The sequence below is a fragment of the Macaca nemestrina genome, chromosome 1, assembly GCF_043159975.1.
Source record: "Macaca nemestrina isolate mMacNem1 chromosome 1, mMacNem.hap1, whole genome shotgun sequence".
NCBI lineage: Eukaryota > Metazoa > Chordata > Mammalia > Primates > Cercopithecidae > Macaca > Macaca nemestrina.
The window spans coordinates 34,388,696-34,412,384 of NC_092125.1; the positions used below are offsets into that span (position 1 = coordinate 34,388,696).

At 38.3% G+C, this 23,689-nt stretch overlaps 1 protein-coding gene across 2 annotated transcripts in view; it reads left to right on the plus strand.

The window, feature by feature from the left end:
- LOC105484475 (pappalysin 2) overlaps positions 1-23,689 on the plus strand; it is a 305,327-nt gene that overhangs the window by 65,054 nt on the left and 216,584 nt on the right. The gene's annotated exons all lie outside the window — the stretch shown is intronic.

The following is a 23,689-nucleotide window of genomic DNA, read 5'->3' on the forward strand; positions in this document are numbered from 1 at the left end:
GCATCATGAAAGACTATTCCCAGGATGTTTCTGACCCTAGTAAGTACTGATTAGTGTGGCCTCTTAGCCTTAGCTTTTCCATTTTGGAATGTTGGATATTTTGATATTAAGCTAAACCTTGAAGTTAGCCACTATAGATTGAATTTTATGACCTCCATGCATAGTTCATATTCTGAGTCCCATTTTGTCAAAACAGTTTTCCCAGATATGCCACCTAAGCCTTCAAGGGTCATCAGATCTATGTCTTATTTTCAGAGATGGATCACCATTGACCCAATGCTTCTTAGTTACCATACCAAAATACTCAAAGAGACTTAATTGCATTTCAGTCAACCACTCAAACTGAGAAATAAGAAAAGATGTTAGTCTTGTTTGGTCCATATTAGTGGATATTTTAATTAATGAGTTTTGCCAGTTTATTTCTCTATAGTGTTGTGAAGGACAACATGAGAAAAATTATACTGTGTCCATTAGCTCATTTGTTCATCCATTCAAACCATTTTGTAAACACAGATGATGGGGGGTGTGCCCAAGATGGCTGAATAGGAACAGCTCCAGCCTCCAGCTCCCAGCATGAGTGACACAGAAGACAGGTAATTTCTGCATTTTCAACTGAGGTACCAGGTTCATCTCACTGGGGCATGTCAGACAGTCGGTGCTGGTCTGCGAGTGCAGCCCGACCAGTGAGAGCTGAAGCAGGGCGAGGCATCGCCTCACCTGGGAAGTGCAAGGGGGAAGGGAATTCCTTTTCCTAGCCAAAGGAAATTGAGACTCACAACACCTGGAAGATAGGGTAACTCCCACCCTAATACTGTGCTTTACCAAGGGTCTTAGCAAATGGCACACCAGGAGATTATATCCCACACCTGGCACAGAGGGTCCCACACCTGGCACAGAGGGTCCCAACCCCATGGAACCTCCCTCATTTCCAGAACAGCAGTCTGAGATCTAACTGCAAGGCAGCAGTGAGGCTGGGGGAGGGGCGCCCACCATTGCTGAGGCTTAAGTAGGTAAATACAGCCACCTGGAAGCTCAAATTGGGTAGAGCCCACCTCAGCTCAAGGAGGCCTGCCTGCCTCTGTAGACTCCACCTCTAGGGACAGGGCATAGCTAAACAAAAAGCAGCAGAAACCTCTGCAGATGTAAATGTCCCTGTCTGACAGCTTTGAAGAGAGCAGTGGTTCTCCCAGCACGGAGGTTGAGATCTGAGAATGGACAGTCTGCCTGCTCAAGTGGGTCCCTGACCCCTGAGTAGCCTAACTGGGAGACATCCCCCACTAGGTGGAGACCAACACCTCACACCTCACACGGCTGGGTACACCCCTGAGACAAAGCTTCCAGAGCAAGAGTCAGACAGCAACACTTGCTGTTCAGCAATATTCTGTCTTCTGCAGCCTCCATTGCTGACAGCCAGGCAAACGGTCTGGAGTGGACCTCAAGCAAACTCCAACAGACCTGCAGCTGAGGGTTCTGACTGTTAGAAGGAAAACTAACAAACAGAAAGGACACCCACACCAAAACCCCATCAGTATGTTACCATCATCAAAGACCAAAGACAGATAAAACCACAAAGTTGGGGAAAAAGCAGAGCAGAAAAGCTGGAAATTCAAAAAATCAGAGCGCATTTCCCCCTCCAAAGGAACACAGCTCATTGCCAGCAACAGAACAAAGCTGGACGGAGAACGACTTTGACAAGTTGAGAGAAGAAGGCTTCAGTTGATCAAATTTCTCAGAGCTAAAGGAGGAACTACATAACCAGTGCAAAGAAACTAAAAACCTTGAAAAAAGAATGGATGAATGGATAACTAGAATAATCAATGAGAGAAGACCTTAAAAGAACTGATAGAGGTGAAAACCATGACACAAGAACTACATGACAAATGCACAAGCTTCAGTAATTGACTCAATCAACTGGAAGAAAAAGTATCAGTGACTGAAGATGAAATGAATGAAATGAATAGAGAAGAGAAGTGTAGAGAAAAAAATAAATGAACAAAGCCTCCAAGAAATATGGGATTATGTGAAAAGACCAAATCTACGTCTGATTGGTGTGCCTGAAAGTGACGGGGAAAATGGAACCAGCTTGGAAAACACTCTGCAGGATATCATCCAGGAGAACTTCTCCAACCTAGTAAGGAAGGCCAACATTCAAATTCAGGAAATACAGAGAACGCCACAAAGATACTCTTCGAGAAGAGTAACTCCAAGACACATAATTGTCAGATTCACCAAAGTTGAAATGAAGGAAAAAATGTTAAGGGCAGTCAGAGAGAAAGGTTGGGTTACCCACAAAGGGAAGCCCATCAGGCTAACAGCAGATCTCTCAGCAGAAACTCTACAAGCCAGAAGAGAGTGGGGGCCAATATTCAACATTCTAAAAGAAAATAATTTTCAACCCAGAATTTCATATACAGCCAAACTAAGTTTCACAAGTGAAGGAGAAATAAAATCCTTTACTGACAAGCAAATGCTTAGAGATTTTGTCACCACCAGGCCTGCCCTACAAGAGATCCTGAAGGAAGCACTAAACATGGAAAGGAACAACCGGTACCAGCCATTGCAAAAACATGCCAAAATGTGAAGTCCATCGATGCTAGGAAGAAACTGCATCAACGAATGAGCAAAATAACCAGCTAATATCATAATGACAGGATCAAGTTCACACATAACAATATTAACCTTAAATGTAAATGGACTAAATGGTCCAATTAAAAGACACAGACTGGCAAATTGGATAAAGAGTCAAGACCCATCAGTTTGCTGTATTCAGGAGACCCATCTCACATGCAGAGACACACGTAGGCTCAAAATAAAGGGATGGAGGAAGATCTACCAAGCAAATGGAAAACAAAACAAAACAAAAAAGCAGGGATTGCAATTCTAGTCTCTGATAAAACAGACTTTAAACCATCAAAGATCAAAAGAGACAAAGAAGGCCATTACATAATGGTAAAGGGATCAATTCATCAGGAAGAGCTAACTATCCTAAATATATATGCACCCAATACAGGAGCACCCACATTCATAAAGCAAGTCCTCAGAGACTTACGAAGAGACTTAGACTCCCATACAATAATAATGGGAGACTTTAACACCCCACTGTCAACATTAGACGGATCAACAAGACAGAAAGTTAACAAAGATATCCAGGAATTGAACTCAACTCTGCACCAAGCGGACCTAATAGACATCTACAGAACTCTCCACCCCAAATCAACAGAATATACATTCTTGTCAGCACCACATTGCACTTATTCCAAAATTGACCACATAGTTGGAAGTAAAGCACTCCTCAGCAAATGTAAAACAACAGAAATTATAACAAACTGTCTCTCAGACCACAGTGCAATCAAACTAGAACTCAGGACTAAGAAACTCAATCAAAACCACTCAACTACATGGAAACTGAACAACCTGCTCCTGAATGACTACTGGGTCCATAACGAAATGTAGGCAGAAATAAAGATGTTCTTTGAAACCAATGAGAACAAAGATACAACATACCAGAGTCTCTGGGACACATTTAAAGCAGTGTGTAGAGGGAAATTTATAGCACTAAATGCCCACAAGAGAAAGCAGGAAAGATCTAAAATTGACACCCTAACATCACAATTAAAAGAACTAGAGAAGCAAGAGCAAACACATTCAAAAGCTAGCAGAAGGCAAGAAATAACTAAGATCAGAGCAGAACTGAAGGAGATAGAGACACAAAAAACCGTCCAAAAAATCAGTGAATCCAGGAGCTGGTTTTTTGAAAAGATCAGCAAAGTTGATAGACCACTAGCAAGACTAATAAAGAAGAAAAGAGAGAAGAATCAAATAGATGCAATAAAAAATGATAAAGGGGATATCACCACCAACCCCACAGAAATACAAACTACCATCAGAGAACACTATAAACACCTCTACACAAATAAACTAGAAAACCTAGAAGAAGTGGATAATTTCCTGGACACTTATATTCTCCCAAGACTAAACCAGGAAGAAGTTGAATCCCTGAATAGACCAATAGCAGGCTCTGAAATTGAGGCAATAATTAATAGCCTACCAACCAAAAAACGTACAGAACCAGATGGATTCACAGCCGAATTCTACCAGAGGTACCAGGAGGAGCTGGTACCATTCCTTCTGAAACTATTCCAATCAATAGAAAAAGAGGGAGTCCTCCCTAACTCATTTTATGAGGCCAACATCATCCTGATATCAAAGCCTGGCAGAGACACAACAAAAAAAGAGAATTTTAGACCAATATCCCTGATGAACATCAGTGCAAAAATCCTCAATAAAATACTGGCAAACCAAATCCAGCAGCACATCAAAAAGCTTATCCACCATGATGAAGTGGGCTTCATCCCTGGGATGCAAGGCTGGTTCAACATATGCAAATCAATAAATGTAATCCAGCATATAAACAGAACCAAAGACAAAAACCACCTGATTATCTCAATAGATGCAGAAAAGGCCTTTGACAAAATTCAACAGCCCTTCATGCTAAAAACGCTCAATAAATTTGGTATTGATGGAACCTATCTCAAAATAATAAGAGCTATTTATGACAAACCCACAGCCAATATCATACTGAATGGGCAAAAACTGGAAGCATTCCCTTTGAAAACTGGCACAAGACAGAGATGCTCTCTCTCACCACTCCTATTCAACATAGTGTTGGAAGTTCTGGCTAGGGCAATCAGGCAAGAGACAGAAATAAAGGGTATTTAGTTAGGAAAAGAAGAAGTCAAATTGTCCCTGTTTGCAGATGACATAATTGTATATTTAGAAAACCCCCTCGTCTCAGCTCCAAATCTCCTTCAGCTGATAAGCAACTTCAGCAAAGTCTCAGGATACAAGATCAATGTGAAAAAATCACAAGCATTCTTATACACCAGTAACAGACAAACAGAGAGCCAAATCATGAATGAACTCCCATTCACAGTTGCTTCAAAGAGAATAAAATACCTAGGAATCCAACTTACAAGGGATGCAAAGGACCTCTTCAAGGAGTACTACAAACCACTGCTTAGTGAAATAAAACAGGACACAAACAAATAGAAGAACATACTATGCTCATGGTTAGGAAGAATCAATATCATGAAATGGCCATACTGCCCAAGGTAATTTATAGATTCAATGCCATCCCCATTAAGCTACCAATGAGTTTCTTCACAGAATTGGAAAAAACTGCTTTAAAGTTCATATGGAACCAAAAAGACCCTGCATTGCCAAGACAATCCTAAGCCAAAGAACAAAGCTGGAGGCATCACGCTACCTGACTTCAAACTATACTACAAGGCTACAGTAACCAAAACAGCATGGTACTGGTACCAAAACAGAGATATAGACCAATGGAACAGAACAGAGCCCTCAGAAATAATACCACACATCTATAGCCATCTGATCTTTGACAAACCTGACAAAAACAAGAAATGGGGAAAGGATTCCCTATTTAATAAATGGTGCTGGGAAAATTGGCTAGTCATAAATAGAAAGCTGAAACTGGATCCTTTCCTTACTCCTTATATGAAAATTAATTCAAGGTGGGTTAGAGACTTTAATGTTAGACCTATAACCATAAAAACCCTAGAAGAAAACCTAGGTAATACCATTCAGGACATAGGCATGGGCAAGGACTTTATGTCTAAAACACCAAAAGCAATGAGAACAAAAGCCAAAATTGACAAATGGGATCTAATTAAATTAAAGAGCTTCTGCACAGCAAAAGAAACTACCATCAGAGTGAACAGGCAACCTACAGAATGGGAGAAAATTTTTGCAATCTATCCATCTGACAAAGGGCTAATATCCAGAACCTATAAAGAACTCAATCAAATTTACAAGAAAACAAACAACCCCATCAAAAAGTGGGCAAAGGATATGAAAAGACAATTCTCAAAAGAAGACATGCATGCAGCCAACAGACACATGAAAAAATGCTCATCATCACTCACCATCAGAGAAATGCAAATCAAAACCACAATGAGATAGCATCTCACGCCAGTTAGGATGGCAATCATTAAAAAATCAGGAAACAACAAGTGCTGGAGTGGATGTTGAGAAATAGGAACACTTTTACACTGTTGGTGGGACTGTAAACTAGTTCAACCATTGTGGAAAACAGTGCGGCAATTCCTCAAGGATCTAGAACTAGAAATACCATTTGACCCAGCCGTCCCATTACTGGGTATATACCCAAAGGATTATAAATCATGCTGCTGTAAAGACACATGCACACGTATGTTTATTGCAGCACTATTCACAATAGCAAAGACTTGGAATCAACCCAAATGTCTGTCAGTGACAGACTGGATTAAGAAAATGTGGCACATATACACCATGGAATACTATGCAGACATAAAGAAGGATGAGTTTGTGTCCTTTGTAGGGACATGGATGCAGCTGGAAACCATCATTCTCAGCAAACTATCGCAAGAACAGAAAACCAAACACCGCATGTTCTCAGTCATAGGTGGGAATTGAACAATGAGATCACTTGGACACAGGAAGGGGAACATCACACACCGGGTCCTATTGTGGGGAGGGGGTACGGGGGAGGGATAGCATTAGGAGATATACCTAATGTAAATGACAAGTTAATGGGTGCAGCACACCAACATGGCACATGTATACATATGTAACAAACCTGCACGTTGTGCACGTGTACCCTAGAACTTAAAGTATAATAATAAAATTAAATAAATAAATAAATTAATTAATTTTAAAAAAACACACACAGATGATATCCAAAGCCCTGTGCCTCTGTGAGGTTTACCAGATGAATGAGGTATAGTTTTAACTGTAAAAGAATTTACAGTGTCAAGTAATTCAGGAAGTTCTTTCTTCCAGTTTAGTATGTGTGAGGCACAATGATTAAAAGAGTAATGGGATTTGTATTCATTGCATCTCTCTTCTGTAAACCATGAATAGTGAAATATAACTTCTCTCAAAGTGTTTGTAATCCAAACTGGGAAGTGGGTTGTGGGGGCATAAATTATAACTAGAAGTAGCTATTATACAAGATAAATCATTTGTCGCATTTGAGCCATTAAGTATTATAGGGGTTTTAGAGACAAGAGAGGCCTCTTCCAAATGGGGCCATCAATAGGATAGCCATATAATTTTTCATCCAGATTGGGACACCACTGAGAGTGAAAGGGGATATGGTTGCTAATTATGGCAGGATAAGAGAAACGAACTGGTATCAGTCAGGTAAACCAGGACGTACTTCACACATCAGGGAATGGCTCAGGGAGGAAGTTGCATTTAAACTGAACCTTGCAGTAAATTTAAACCAGAATCACAAATCCTTTCTCAAATACAATATCCCATTAGTACTGTCTTTCACATGTGTGCCTTGGAGCTGCCTTAGAGTTAAACAGATTGAAGTTAAATTATTTCAGTAAATCAGTAGCCAATCTATTTTAAAAAGAAATCTGAAACCAACTTATATCTACATATGCTGTAAAAAGACTACTATATGGCAAGGTGTTCTCTATGTCAGAGAAAGTGCATAAGTTTTAACTGAGGTGCTAATTTTGACTGAATAACATTAGATTCCTGAAGCATGGTACTGAGAAGGATTCTGAGACTGTAACCTGATTCAGTTGGAAAGAATGCTGTATTTGATTAACAATGTCTACTATGGATACAGAAAGTTGAATTGGTGCTGCTCATTTGCTTTCTTTCATAAAAGCGTTTATATATAATTCAGCAGGTAATTTTTGAAAGTAAGTATACACTGTTCAGCTTACCACTTTCAATTACTAAATCTCTGAACAAGAGTAAAAATAATAAAATTAAATTGAATAACTGTTCTTAGTGCTAGATGACCTGTTCTATGGGTCTTTCCGTAATCTGTCATTTTTCTTTTTCATATACTTTTGAATGGACTTAAATATATCAAGTAATATGGTCATCCATTAAGATGTCAATAACATGTTCATGATACTACAGTAGTGCTACAGGAAATTGAGTAAAGGGAGCTGCAGTGACTTACTTAAAGTAACTCAGTAAACTCATGATGAAACAATACATTGATTTTGATGCCTTATCTTACGGAAGGTAGTATGGTATATTGAAGAAACCACTGGATTGGGAGATAGATGTCTTAGTCCATTTATGCTGCTATGACAAACTATCATAATATAGGTGGCTTGTAAGCCACAGACATTTATTTGTCATAGTTCTAGAAGCTGGGAAGTCCAAGACCAAGGCACTAGCAAATTCAGTGTCTGGTGAGCATCAGCTTTCTGGCTCACAGATGGCACCTTCTTGCCATGTTCTCACATGGTGGAATGGTGTGAGGGGTCTCTCTTGATCATCTTTTATTAAAGCACTAATTTTATTCATGAAGGTTGTGCCTTCATGATCTAATCACCTTCCAAAGTCTCCACCTCCTAATGACCATCACCTTGGGCATTAGGATTTCAACATACACATTTTTTTTTTTCAGAGATAGGGGAAAAAACACAAATATTTAGACCATAGATACTTTGGATTTCTTGTCCAGCTTTGCTATTAGTTATATTAATGCTGTTTAGGCCACTTACTTCTTAAAGTCACAATTGTTTAATCTGCAAAAAATGAAAATGGATTTCTGATATTCCTTTTTCAATTTGATAGTCTAGACATTTCAAATCACACTTCTTCTATAATTATATACTTTCTCAATGAAGAACTAATAGTAAATAATTTAGCCTTTGCAGACCTTACAATTTCTGTCACAAGTACTTCATATTATTGTTGTAGTATGAAAGCAGTTGCAGACAATATGTAAATCAATGGGTATGACTGTGTTCCAATAAAACATTTACAAAAATAGTTTCTTGCCTTAGAGCTTTAGTTTCCCAACCCCTATGTTAATCTGTCTTACCAGATAATAGTTATCTATTGCTGAATAATGAAAAATTATAGCTTAAAACAACAAATCTTTATTATCTCACAGTTTCTGAGGGTCAGAAATCTGAGAGTGGCTTAGCTGAGTACAAAAAGTAATTCAAAGTTTATGTACGTTGTCTCAAGATAAACATTACTTGGTTTCCCCTTTTCCATATTTTCCTTATAAAAGTATAATAATATTTTTATGGACTTCATACTAAAGGTACATTCTGACTTCAGGTATAGAGATGCCAGAGATACCAGCAAAGAGGTTAAAGTTTCCACAGAGAGGGATCAAGAAAGAGGAAGGTAGGTGGGCAAAAGAGTGGCTTCTAAGTGAGAGAAGACAGCAGGAGTAGAAAATCCCAGGCCAGAAGGAGTTATTGAAAGACTAAAAGGAAGGATAGCTAATATATTCATAACAGGTAAGAATGTTGCTTCATGAATATGTTAATAACTTAATCTGTTCTTCTGAGGTTGAAAACATCTGATAATCATTGATCTTAAAGCTACTTGGGGTCTTCTGAGATGTTCCCAGACTAAGTCATTGTGTTACTTTTTTAATCTAACAAGCATTTGTTGTAATGAAAGATGACAAGCCCAAAATCAGGAAGGATGTAATGTGCTCATCAAGAAACTCAGATTTGGCCTTGGGCACAGTGATAGACAAACGGGGGACATCCTACCTACCGGCCAAAGCTGTTGTTCTCACCATCAGCCCCCTTGGCACCCTGGCTCCCTAACCCAGTTGGAATGACTGACACCTCTAGTAGCTTCTATCCAGACTTTCCCATGAGACCTCACTCTTCCAAGTAATTTAGCACACCAGGCCTTATTTAAGAAACAATCTGAAACAAAAAGAGAAAGAATGCAATGGCAGTTGTTTTTGACAAAGCCAATTTCTTTGAAGTAAAGATTGGAATTTCATTCAAAACCAGAAATGACCAGTTGATGGCAACATTTTTTTTTTTTTTTTTTTTTTGCATAAGCCACTACTGTGAGGAACCTGCTCTGTCAGTGAGGAGTTGATTAGGTTCAATGGCCTATTGTAGTAACTGCCTCTAGTGAACACACCACTCACAAATGCCAGGAAACATTAGTCTTTCTTTAAAAAAATAACAATTAAGAACACTTTGTATGAATTATAGAGTGTCTTTTGCCAGAGTTTTTATTAATATTTATTATCATTTGACAGCACCTGTATGGTGTTCTCATTAATCAATTATACTTAAATTTAAAATATTTCACAGTTTTCTTTTAACTTAACACCTATCGAGGGTGGTAGAGTTAGGGTTTGGAACACATGCAGGAGAAAGTTCTCATGGTGTTCTCTGCCCAGAATGCTGAGAATTAGAACTAAATTGAGAGTTGTTACTTGCAGAGATCATGAAAGATCAACTATCTGTAGTTCATCTCCATTTCATAGTGCTTCTGAGACACTGGGGTGATTTCGGGCAGCATTTACACTGAGTTCCCTGAGGGAACAGAAGTGTACCAGTTTATCTTTGTACTGCCAGAAATGAAAGAAATGATATGAGTACTGATTTTTGTGTCAAGCACTGAGGTAAATATTTTACATTTATTTCATCATTTAATTTCTATACTGAGAAATTAGTTTTATCCTTATATGATGGATGAAACAACCTGAATCTCTCACAGTTTGCTAGGATAGTATAGCATACAGAACGTGGTAGGTACTCAACAAATTTGTGCTAAATAAATTTGTTGAAGGTACAAATATAAAAACTGTGATCTAAGAAAGTCAAGAATGATGTCTAAAGATCTAATGGGCCTTAGAATGATCAGCTTAGACCATCAACTGTCCCCAGAGGTCACTTACCAGCTGTTTTTCCTCTTGTTTGAGATCAAGGTATCTTGAAGCAAATGCCATTTCTAACTTCATAATGGTAAGCCATAGGAATGCAAAGCTCTTTCTGAGGTTAGGGTGTTGACTTTGAGCACAGCTGATGTATAGAGAGTTGGTAAAACATTGTGTGCTTAGTACAACATAGTGGGACTTCCAAAATCATGCTGCTCTAATTAACTCCAGTTTTGCCTATTTAAGTCCAAGAGAAATAAAAATGGGATAAAATGGCATCTTAGTCCATTTGGGCTGCTACAACAAAATACATTAGACTGAGTAATTTATAAACAATAGAAATTTATAATTTACAGTACTGAAGGCTGAGAATTTCAAGATCAAAGTGCCAGCTAATTCAGTGTCTGGTGAGGACCTTTTCCTCAAAGACAGTACCTCTGTCTTCATATGGAGAAAGGAGAAAGGCAATCCTTTGAGCCTCTTTTATAAGGGCACTAATCTCATTCATAAGGTTGGTACCCTCATGACAATCACTTCTCAAAAGCCCTACCTTTTTAAACTATCACATTGGGAATTAGATTTCAACACAGGAATTTTGGAAAGACACGTTCAGACCATAGCAAATGGTAAGAGAAGTCACTGACTAAGAGCTCAATATATTCTGTTGCATTTATTATTATTATAATCATTCTACAGCTGCCCCCAAGAACTTCCATTTTCATTCCCACTCTCTGGCCTATTGATTTTCCCTTTCTCATTCTTCTCTGAGCAAAGTCCTTTTGGTCGGATTAGTCAATGTATCTTTAATTCAGAGAGGTGAAACTCTTCTGTGTGTTTCTGATAATTTACTGTTGCCACACGGCTCATTGGGAAGTAAAGAGTTTCTGAAAGTCAGGAGGGCATTGAAATGAATAGTGCAAACTTTAGCAGTGCCAGGAAGCATTAAAGCCAAACTCATTATAGTAGAGGCATAAAAACAACTAGTCCTCCTTTCACCTGGGACTGTCCCTAGTAAAGACATCCTTCCTGGAACAGCTACATTTTCTTTCTTTCTTTCCTTTCTTTCCCTTCCTTTTCTTCCTTTCCTTCCTTTCCTTTCCTTCCTTTCTTTCTTTCCTCCTTTCCTCTCCTTTCCTTCCCTTTTTCCTTTTCTTTTCTTTCTTTCTCTCTTTCTCTTTCTTTCTTTCTTTCTTTTCTTTCTTTCTTGCTTTCTTGCTTTCTTTCTTGCTTGCTTTCTTTTCTCTCTCTCTCTCTCTCTCTCTCCCTCTCTCTCTCTCTCTCCTCTTTCTTTCTACAAGGTCTTACTTTGTCACCCAGGCTGGAGTACACTGGTATGAACACAGCTTGCTACAGCCTCTACCTCCCAGGATCAAGTGATCCTCCTACCTCAGCCCCCCAAGTAGCTGGGGCTACAGGTGCATGCCACCATGTCCAGCTAATCTTTCTAATTTTTTGTAGAGATGGGGTTTTGCCATGCTGTCCAGGCTAAAGCTGCATTTCCTACAGGGAACAGATGAGATAGCTGTCCTGGCACTCAGATGAATAAAATAAAATAAACAGAATTATTGGGAGACTTCCTAAGGGACCAGGTTTTTGTTTGATTCAATGTAAATACATCCACCAATACTTCACTGAGCATCACCTATGCTCCTTCCTATATGTTATGTCCTTAAATACATCCACCAAAATTGCTGCATATCTGGGCAGATGCTCTGCCTGTTTCTAGCACCTACCTGAGGAAATAGTATGGATGACTGAAGTAGTACTACAGGGGTTCAGAGTTCCTTGAAAACTAAGCCTTATAAATCATGAGAGTGAGTGAACACTAATTCCCAAATAGCAGAATGCATTACGTTGTTTGAGGTCAGTAATAGCATCATTTTTTAGTGATCAGAATACATTAAATGCATGCCAATTTTGTCACCATTTTTGTTAGCAAGATACTTAAGAACTTCATTTTCCTCTTATCTATCATTCTACTCTCATCTCTCATCATTGCCTAAATTCTCATTATTTTCCAAACACATCAGGCTTCTTCCCATTTTTGTTTTTTTGAAGAAGTCGTTCCTTCCTGCTGGCATACTGTTTTTCTCTTCTATTTGATAAACTTATTAAGACTCAGCTTAAGTATTCCTTCCACTTCTATCCCCATCCCAGTCCTACCTCTATGCTTTCAGTATCATATTTATTTATATTGTAATGATTTTAGGATGTTTGGGAGCAAAGTCTACTGGGACTATTCAGGAGAAAGGTGAAGAGAAAGAGAACTTGGCAGGGCTGGGACAGATCAACTTAACCAGGTTGCAGGACAGATCCCCAGGAGGGCAGGCAGGAGAGTATTCAGTGGATATATAAGTGGGTGGACAACAGCAATAAGCAGCTAAGGACACTGTGACCAACAGGCACTGAGCCTTCCGGAGTTCCTCCACACAGGGAAGATATCTGGGGCCTATATTGCGGGCGATTATTCAGATCAAAGGACTGTTGTCTGTAGGCAATCCTGCTGTCAGAAGGAGTTTAAGGCCGGTGCTGGGTAAGGAAATTGGCCAGTAGACTTGGCCAATACCACAGGAGTAAGAAAGCCAGGGCTCACTCTGACCCGTTGGACACTGAGTCTGACAGCATCATCAATTCCACCCTGCTGAAAAAACTCCTGTTCAGATAGTTAACTTAGAAGCTGAAGAGGGAGAGAAGACAGGAGGAGAGTGTCAGAGTCTCCAGCTAGGAGTGAGGAAGGCAGAGAAATACTGTCATTTTGGCAATTTGGAAAGGTGCTACTTTCCTAGCACTAGAACACACACTCAGATTAGTCCTCATGTCTCATTTGTCTGTGTCTCCCTAGTGCCTAATACTCTGCCTGACATGTAACAGTCTTTCAATAAATGTTAAAGTGAAGCAACACATCAGTAAATACACAAATATTCCTCAGCCTCTATAAAACACACTCTCTGTTGCACTATCTATCATCAGTTGAATAGAAACACTCAACTAATATGTTAGTGACACAATACATAATTGTCTGATTATAATTCCTATTCTTAATTTCTCATCCCACTATCTTCCCATACTGAAAAGTATAGTACTTCAAATTTATTTCAAAAATAGGGTTGGCAGAATTTACTTTTTATTATAAAAATATCATATATGGGGAAGAGTATATACTACATACTTGGCAATGGCTCACACCAGTAATCCCAGTAGTTTGGGAGGCCAAAATGGGAGGATCACTTGAGGCCAGGAGTTTAAGACCAGCCTGGGCAACATGGAAAGATCCCTGTCTCTACAAAAAATTTAAAAAATTATCCAGATGTAGTGGTGTGCACCTCTAGTCCAAGCTATTTGGGAGACTGAGGCAGGAGGATCACTTGAGCCTAGGAGGTAGAGGCTGCAGTCAGCTATGGCTGTGCCACTGCTCTCCAGCCTGGGCAACAGATTGAGACTCTGTCTCTAAAAAGATTTGTAAAAATAAAAAAAAATTATGAAATACCACATAACTGCATTCTTTAAATAATCTACATAATTTAAATAATTACAAAGTTCACACCACCGCCCAGGTTCAGACATAGAACATTGCCAGTGCCTCAAAAAGGCCTGTATATATGTTTCTGTCTGATTTCACTCCTTCTCTTCCCTGATATCCTAATTTTTCTGATGATAATTTCTTCCTTTTTCTTTATGATTTTGTCATTTATGCATATGTTCCTAAAATATATATTTAGTTTGCCTGGCTTGAACATTATTTGAATAGAATCTTCCTATATATATATATATTTGTGTGTCACTTGCTTCTTTGGCTAAACATTAGATTCGCAAGATTATGTTAATTTATTTTGAGATTTTTTTTAAACATCTCTGTTGCTTAGAGGACTGGAGAGTACGTTTGCCTTTTACCCTTAGGGTGGAAATTTCTGAGTGAGCTATAGTGTACAGCCATGCCCCTCTCTCAGAAAAGTCAAACTGACAAAACAAACATTGAAAGTGGTTATTTATTTTACAAAAATTTCATCATAGTAGTCATTTAAAATGACTGGGTTAAAAATAAAAACTTAGTGTTTTGGAAAGTCTTATCAATGGAGTTATATTAGAATTGTTTCACATGTAGGTCAAAAGGGAGTGCATATGAGAGTGTAATTAGCATGAGGATTAGGGAGGACAGCTGGAAACTTGATGTCCAGACAGCATAAGGTGATGAGAAATCTCACTACCTTTTTGGGCCAGGAGCCCAGAGAAGGAAGTACTGTATTTTTGGCAATAAGATTGAGTGTGTGAACAGCTGAAGATAATACCTGTCTTTCTTTCTTTCTTTTTTTTTTTTCCACTATGTTGTCCAGGCTGGTTTCAAACTCCTGAGTTCAAGTGATCCTCCCACTTTGGCCTCTTAAAGTACTTGGATTACAGGCCGAGTCAACATGCTTGGCTTGTTTTGCCTTTTGTATCTGAGGAACTTCCTTTATTTCTTCCTATTTTCTTAACAATTCAGGCCTGTACATCCAGACCTATGCTACTGGTACTAAAAGAAAGACTGGTTCTGTTTTTGAGGCATTTAGCTACCAAGAAGGTGCTGTTAATTACTCAAGTGATTTCAGCTATATAGACTTGATAACATTCGTATGTGTCCACTGGTTTGGCAGCAAATCCAAAAAGTTATCAAATAAATAACCACTTCTGAAAAAAGTTTGTTGGATTAAGTCAACAACTTGTTACCCATAAGTTGTTTTTTAAAAAGCTATCTGAAAGAATTCAAATTCTAGATAAGAATCTGACAGCTGGATGGGATAGCAAAGATCTCTAAGTCTAATCCCCTTAGCTCAAAAGAAGTTCAATAAATTGCACAAAGAGCAGTGACTAGACCTAGGTCTCTTGGTTCCTGGTCGAAAGCTCTATCCACTGCCTCCAAGTTTTCATTTAATTTATCTGGTGTCTATAACTGAATTTGATTTTAATGCTATTCTTTTAAAAAGAATCTAAAGAAAAAGGCATTATTTTCATTATTTAAAAAATACATTTTTACATTGTAATTTATCCTTTCCTATAAGAAAAACTCAAGATACTCTTTGAGGGTGTAGCATGTCACCTTTAAAATCAGTCTGTCTAGGGGAGAAACAACCTATAGAAGGTGAGAGAGAAATCTAGTGTATGATAGGAAGGCTGTTTTTGGGTTAGAGCCTGTGAAGGTCACTCACGTAACAGTAGGAAAAGCAGAGTGTAAGAGTCCATGGAGAAAGGCAGGTCAGATGTGAAGGTGAGAACTTGCCTAAATGCTCTTCTCAGTTCCACTTCCCTTTGAAATAGGGATTAAGGTAATCAGTTGAGGATTACTTCAGGTTGTGAGCAGAAAGGTGCTGGGGGTTTGAGGAGGGAAGAGAAGGTATGAAATGGTCATTAGGCGAGCAAGAGAATGAATGGGCCAGAGAAATGTAGTAGGATCTGGACTGCAGAAGGGCCACTTGAGATTAAAGACCATGCATTCAAATTGAATCCAGAAAGCATATTTCCATGTTTTTCTCTGGTCACCATAAGCTACATGGGTGCAGACAGTTTGCAGAAAGGTTGATTTATCTAGGTTTGGGATTTTGCCAAGGGAGTACAATGAAATAGAGAAAGCAAGGGCAGAGGGTTCAGAATGTATGCAAGGGAGTGATCTGATGATGAAAAATTATTATGTCTGTGTCTCAGAAATCCCTGTGTCCTGTAGACCCATTTGCCAAATTCAGAGCTGTGTTTAGACAGGGATATAGTAGACTCTCAATACATATCTGTTGAATAAATGTCTTTCAGTTAATGAATTTGTTGTTAATCATAGATTTATACTACCATGTTATGTACTGTGAGGGAGACATAAAGAGACATGTCTTGATTTCACTCTACAGGACTTTATAATCCAATTGATAAATAGAACATGATGTGAAAAATGTAGTAAAATAGAAAACAAAAGCCTTTTGTGTTTGTATGTTTTGTAATGCTATTGTTTAATTCCTATTGGATATTTTCTTTGAATACTTGCTGCCACTTGAGCATATACAAATACATGTTGTTTTCTGGTTGATAAACCCAAGCAAAGTAGAAGTAGATATGATGAACTGTGTGAGATGGTTTTAAAAGTTCCTTTAAAAACATAATCTTGTTTTTGCCTTTTCATTTGTTTTACCGTTTGAAATTGAAACTGTCTCTCAGTGCTGAATAAGGATTTGCAATCTTCTATTTTTAAAGAGTTTGCTTGCGGATACAATTCAATCTTTCTTTCTGGTTCTGCTCTTCACAAGATATATTGCATTTGACAGTTCTTTTATGTTAAGAGTTGAATATGGAATCCTAGGTCGAAGTTGCGATTTATGCTACCCATAAAACTTAAGGCCTTCACTGGCAATGGAAAAGCAATCAAGAATTGATGTAAACAGACCAATCTGACCCCCATCTGTTGCGGTTTAGTATTTTCTCAGAGAGAGACATTTACTCCAATAACTCCCTGTGATGTTAACAGGAGGTTATATACAGTATCAGAGCCAGCCTCTTTTTGAGTAGGGGGATATAGGTGGATGCACAGTTGTCAGGATTTCAGAGTCCTCAGGAGAAACTTAGTCCATCAGAAGGTGTTTCCCCCATCATAATGATAATGCCTGACATTTAATTGTTTAGAATATTGTTTTCATGATTTCAGTGAAATAATAATTTGTGATGTGTTAGAAAATGTAGCCTTATCATCATTTAATGATAAATGAAAATATTAAATAATGAGATATCCAAGTGGGTGACCACAGTGATGATGGAAAATTTGGTATTTATATATGAGGTCTGTGGAAATCCAAACATGCAGGTTGGCAGGTGGGCAACTGGCAACAGATGGGTCTGCCAGAGCCTCAGATACCAAGACAGATGGGTCTGCCAGAGCCTCAGATATCAAGATTGGGTTTAGAGTTTTAGACCCTTAAAGTAGTCTGTGTTTGAATTGGGCTGGATTGTAATTCTGGGTGGGCTTAAGGTACTGAGCAGGTAATAAAGAAAGGAACCTAGGGACAATAACACAGACACAAGTTCAGTGGTCAGGACTGTGACATATAGCAGAGGTTTTCATTCATATATTCACCCTCATTCTTGTATTCTTTAATAAACAAATGTATATTGAACATCTGTGTACCAGGCATTAGGGAGGATACTGGAAAATAAAGACAAATATAACTATTTTGTAATGTGATCAGTGTGACAACAGAATACATAGGTTATATTTTAGAAGCACTTGAGTGAATCATTCAAACCAGACTAGGAGGAAGGGGAGAGAAAGCTTTCTGGAAAATGTAAGATGTAACGGTGTAGTGGCAGGCATCTGTAGTCCCAGCTACTCTGGAGGCTGGGGCAGGAGAATCACTTGAACCTGGGAGGCAGAGGTTGCAGTGAGCCGAGATCGCACCATTGCGCTCCAGCCTGGGCGACAAGAGCGAGACTTCATCTCAACAAACAAACAAATTATTGAATGTCAAATATATGGCAACTAACTAACTGTAGGACACAAAGTTAAGTGGGAGGGAGGGTCCTTTCTTCAAAAGCTTACAGCATCATGTGATCATTGTGTAATCAGATATCACTAATGAGAATTGGCTACATCAGATAGGAAAGTGAAGGAAACTTACCTACATAGTAAAACTTGAGTGATGGGAGAATTAGCTAGGTGAAGGTAGAATATATGTTTACATATATTGTGTACAACATATAAATATATTCTAGGCAGATAAGAAGTTTGTGCAAAAGCACAGAGATGTGAAATGACAATCAAGGTTTGTAAAACTGGAGCAAAGGATATATTTGGGAAAAAGCCGATGGTGGTGCCAGGGAAAAAGGCAAGGACCAGATAACGAGAACCTATGTGCTAAGCTATGGAGTGTGGCACTGAACATTGTTTAAACAGATGATGTGACAGGATCAACATTTTGTAGAAGTATGGAGAATGGGTTGGAGGGGGGCATTGTAGAGGTTATTTTAGTAATTCCCAGAAAAAAAGGACAAATCCTTAAGCTGAAAGAAAGCAGTGGCAGTAAAAGTGGAGAAAAAAAAGATGGATGTAGGAGGCATTAAGAGCTAACTATACAGACTCTGCTAGAGGGGCTGACAGGGGAGGTGACACATGTATTCATGGCATTGATTACATGGTGAACGCCATTTGTCATCATAAAGAATTGATGAGAAGCAGCTCGTTTGGGAGTGGGAAGTGTGTATAAGAGATAAATTCAACTTTATTGAGCTGCATTTGAATAGCCCGGGAGTAAATGGGCAAAACTGTCCAGTAGAAAATTAAATATGCAGTTTGAAACTGAGAGTATAGCATGTCGATCGGAATATTTTTTGAGGGTGATCAGCAAATTGGTGAGGGTTCATATTATAGATTTGGATGAATTCATTCAGGGAAAGCCTGTAGAATCTGAACACCAGACAGTTAAATGAGAAGACGTTAGAAGAAAAATCCTTAAAAGAAACTGGAAAAAAGCAGAGGTGGAAGAAAGCTGGGAGGCTATGTGGTCCCAGGAATTTAGAATAAGAGAATTTCTCAAATGAGTATGGGGTCAATAAACAAAATACAGTATATCTATACAGTGAAATATTATTTGGTCACACAAAGGAATCAAATACTGATACATGCTACAACATGGATGAAACTTGAAAACAGGCCAAAAGAAAGAAACGAGTCACAAAAGATCACTGTGATTCCACTTATATTACATACCCAGAATAGAAAAATCTATAGAGCAGAAAAGAGGTTAGAGGTTTCTTAAAGCTGGGGAGGATGGAAGGATAAGGAGATAGTAGCTAAGAGAGACAGGGTTTCTCTTTGTGGTAATAAAAAATATTCTAAAATTGACTGTGGAGATGATTGCACACATCTCTTAATGCACTAAAAACATTGAATTGTACACTTTAAATAGGTGAATTGTATGTTATGGAAATTCTATATCAATAAAACAGAAATAAAAAGAGTATGGGTAAAATCATAAACTGCAGTAATGAGGTCTAGTAAAATAAAGACAGGAAAATCTTGATTGAATTTGACAATATGGATAAATCATAGGCAAACTTCATGGGAAATTTTAGTGATAAGGAGGAGTGAAATACAGATGACAGTGGGTGAGGAGTGAATGGAAAGTGAAAATGTGGAGATGAACTCTTTCAAGAACCTTGGCTGAGAAAGGAATAAGGGAACTAAAAGCTAAGGGTAAAGGCAGTATTTCTTTAAAAATGGGGGAGACAACAAAACCTTTTCATAGGGAAAGACCCAGGAGAATATGAAAGTTTTGAGATTCGAGAGTAAGGGAGAGATGGAAAGTGATGGGATCTATTGCACAGGTGGAGGAGAGAAGAGGGGGAGTGTAAGCAAAAGGAGAAAGGATAGAGGATGATGGAGATGTTTGTAGCCGGGAAGTAGCAAGTTAAGCGAAGTGTTGTCATGTAACTTCTGTTTTCTCATTAAGCTAGGAAGCAAATCTGTTAAGGTTGAGTGGGATTTGGCTTGGTAGATGGTTTAGGAAGACAGTGAAGATTTTCACTCATGAAGAAAATGGAGAAAGATGCTTGTTAGAGATATGGATTGCTAGGCAGCAATGAACTTCAACTGAGGTTGAAGACCAATAATTAGTAATGGCGTGTGTGTGTGTGTGTGCGTGTGTGTGTGTGTGTTTGTGTGTGTGTGTGTGAACAGCTCTTAGGAAACTAGAAACAAGACAGAATGCTGCAATTGATTCAACTTTGAAGTTTTGTGGACTACTGTATGTAAAGAGAATCAGAAAATCAAATATCAAGATGAATAACTAACATAGTGGGGAAGGGATCAAGAAAGTGAAGTCTGGCAGTGCTAATAGTAGTCTAGTGGTCTGGGAGACAGTTACTTAACCCTTATTTTAGCAACAGACCTATTTTGCTTAATGAGTAAGTTTAATAAGTAACCCTCCAAGGAAACAAACAGAGCTTCTTTGGTAAAAACAGGACAAATGACCTGAAGGCATATCTTTAAGCATATTCTTTCCCTCTTCAGCAGTCCTTGAGTTGCCTCACAGGGTCCTAGGGCTCTTACAACAAAATTTAAAAACCACTGGTCTATGGAAGACTTAATGGGGTGAAATAATAAAAACAAGATATGGAGATAATAACAACAACAACAATCAATAAGATGAAGATGGGAGAGGAGGAGAAGGAGAGGAGAAAGAAGATGAAGATGAACAACATAAGAAGAAGGAGGGGGAGGAGAGGAAGGAGGATAAGAAACAGTAACTGAGCACTTCCTTTGTACTAGGCCCTGGTTTAAGTATTTTCCATCTAATCTTCACAATAACTTGATGAGTTAAGAAAACTTATCATCTCTATTTTTATAGATGAGGGCATTGAAGCAGAGAGAGGTGAGTCACTTACTGGAAGGCACTTGCTAGCATGAGGAGCGGCAGTCAGAGTGCATTATGAGAGTAACTTAATGCTGATTATGAGATGCATGCTTTACTCGTAAAGTCTCCTGTGTTGGCCCACAGATGGGAGCTATAGATGGGGCTGAGTGTGGGAATCAAGTGATGCCAGCTCTGGAGAGGATGAAGGACGTGGAGGTTTGGAAACAAGCAAGATCTCAGAGGATAAACAGGACTCAGTGAATGACTTAGGATCAAGGGACAGCAAGGAGTCCAGAATTATTCCAATAATTATTCCAATAATTCCAAGTCCTGGAGAAGTGTTGCATCTTGTAAAATTTTGAAAACCTGAAGAGGAATTTGGTTTAAGAGGGTAGGGAACAATTAGTTGTTATGAAATACTTAATGAATGCCAAGAACTATTATCCTTAGTAGACATCATTGTATTTAATATAAGAAAATACCATTACCCAGATTTGACAGATGAAGAAACTAAGGCTTTCAAATATTAGATAATTTTTCTCAAGCGATAGTCTGAAGACTTGAACCCAGGTGATTTTACTTGTAAATGCATTGATTTTGGGAGTGACAATAAGGCGCTATTGAGTACATAGATGAAGATAGATGTCTGTAGTCTGGGAAAAGATACATTCTAGTAATAGAAGTTTCATAAATTTCCACTTAGGACTAACAGATGTAGTTAAAATTTCCAAGGAGATAGATAGATAGATGATAGATAGATAGATAGATAGATAGATAGATAGATAGATAGATAGACAGACAGATAGATAGATAGACAGATAGATGCACAGCAGAGCAAAGGACTGAGGACTAAACCTCGGAAATAATTACATGTTGGAAGCCAGGAAACAAAAGAGGAGCTATCTAAGAAGACAGAGCTGACTTAAGAAGCAGAAAACTTCACTGCTACAGGCGGAAGCTTTCAGGTTTTTATCACCCTGACATCCAGTTAGAAAAGCATTTTGCATGCCAATCCAGTATGTATATGGGTGTATATTTATGAATGTAGGCAAATCAAATGTTTTCAGATATAATATTTACTGTTAACAGTGTTTGATGTGTGCTGACATTTTTCTTCTCTTTTTCTTCATAAAAATACACTTGGGATAACAACACCCTACAATTATTTTGTAACTGAATGATGGGGTCACAAGCCAGTATTTGAAAACATTGCCCTATAGCTACCCTCAAACATTCAGGGTACCACAATGACGTGGTGATGCTGCAAGTTCTCAGGTTTGGCCAGCCGTCTTAGAATAATAGCAAATATGAATGACTCTCAAATGGCTGCCTTCATAATTTATCTTGAGAAATTGTGGGCAATAGTTCCATCTCTAAGATCCACTCACTTTCTAGTTTTCTGACCCAATATTTGTTTTCTCCTCTCTTAATTTCTTGTTTTCCACTCAACTTTCCTTGTTCCCTTTGACTTGGAAATTAATTCTTCCTGGGGTTGTTCTTCTTTTATTGTTTTTTTTTAACTAAATGAATTGAAATACTTTACAAGCTGACCTTTCCATGTCATTTCCAATCTTTCCTTGTGGCTGTTTTATGCTTAAGTATACTGTACCACCGTAGGAGAATGAACATTTTATTGTGTGGTACATAGTTTTCATTATATAATAATTTAATTATATGACAAATGAGGTTGCAAAACTGATGTTACTCACAGCACCTCGCACAGATGCCCCTGAGTTAACCTGACATTGTCAAGAATGAATCCTGGAAACCCAGAACCCACAGATCCTGGAATGCCAGATGAAGTTTGTCATCAATTCTGAAACCAGAGCATCACAGTAAATAACATGAAACAGCTATTCTTCTATGCTCTTTCCTCCCTCTGTGGCATCTACAAGAAATGGCTTCCCCTTGATGCATTCTGCTGTTGAGAACATGAAAGGGACACCATCAATAAACACAATAGTATAGTGACGGTCATATAAATTAACAAAGAAGTTCTACTGGAACTTGCTCATTTTGCAGAGATAATTATAAGATTTTAAGAAGTATTGACTTTGCCAATTTCATTGTTTCCATATTTTAATTGGAGAGACTGAGGTTTGAGAGTCTAAGTGACTTAAACTCACATTTCTCTGCTATTAATTTAAATAGCCAAACCTAGATTCCAGTAGTGGACTTGAATAAGCTCCAAATGTAAATCTGTCTGAACTCTTTCTCAGACAGGATGGCTGTGTCTGTTAATTCCTACCAATTGTATAGAAAGTCAGAGGAGGAACACTGGACAAACAAATGAATTTGACATGCCTTACAGATGGACAAGTTTTTAGAATTAGTGGGCTGATATAACTTCTAAGTTGAACCTAAATATTTGGGATTGCTGATTCAAACTTTTTTCCCCATTGCAAAATTTTGTAGATTGCTCCCTCACAAATTGTATTGTACAGCAGATTCATCAGATTTTTGAAAAAATTCTGGTGCTTGAACTCTACTAAAATGTATTTTTTAACAAATCTCAGAGGTGATTGTGATCCTTGAAAAACATTGGAAATCTCTGGTCTAAGAAGTAACACATTTCTGGCACATGAAGACCTAGATTTATTCATTTATAAAATAAATAATTATTGAGTGTTGTTTTTAAGAA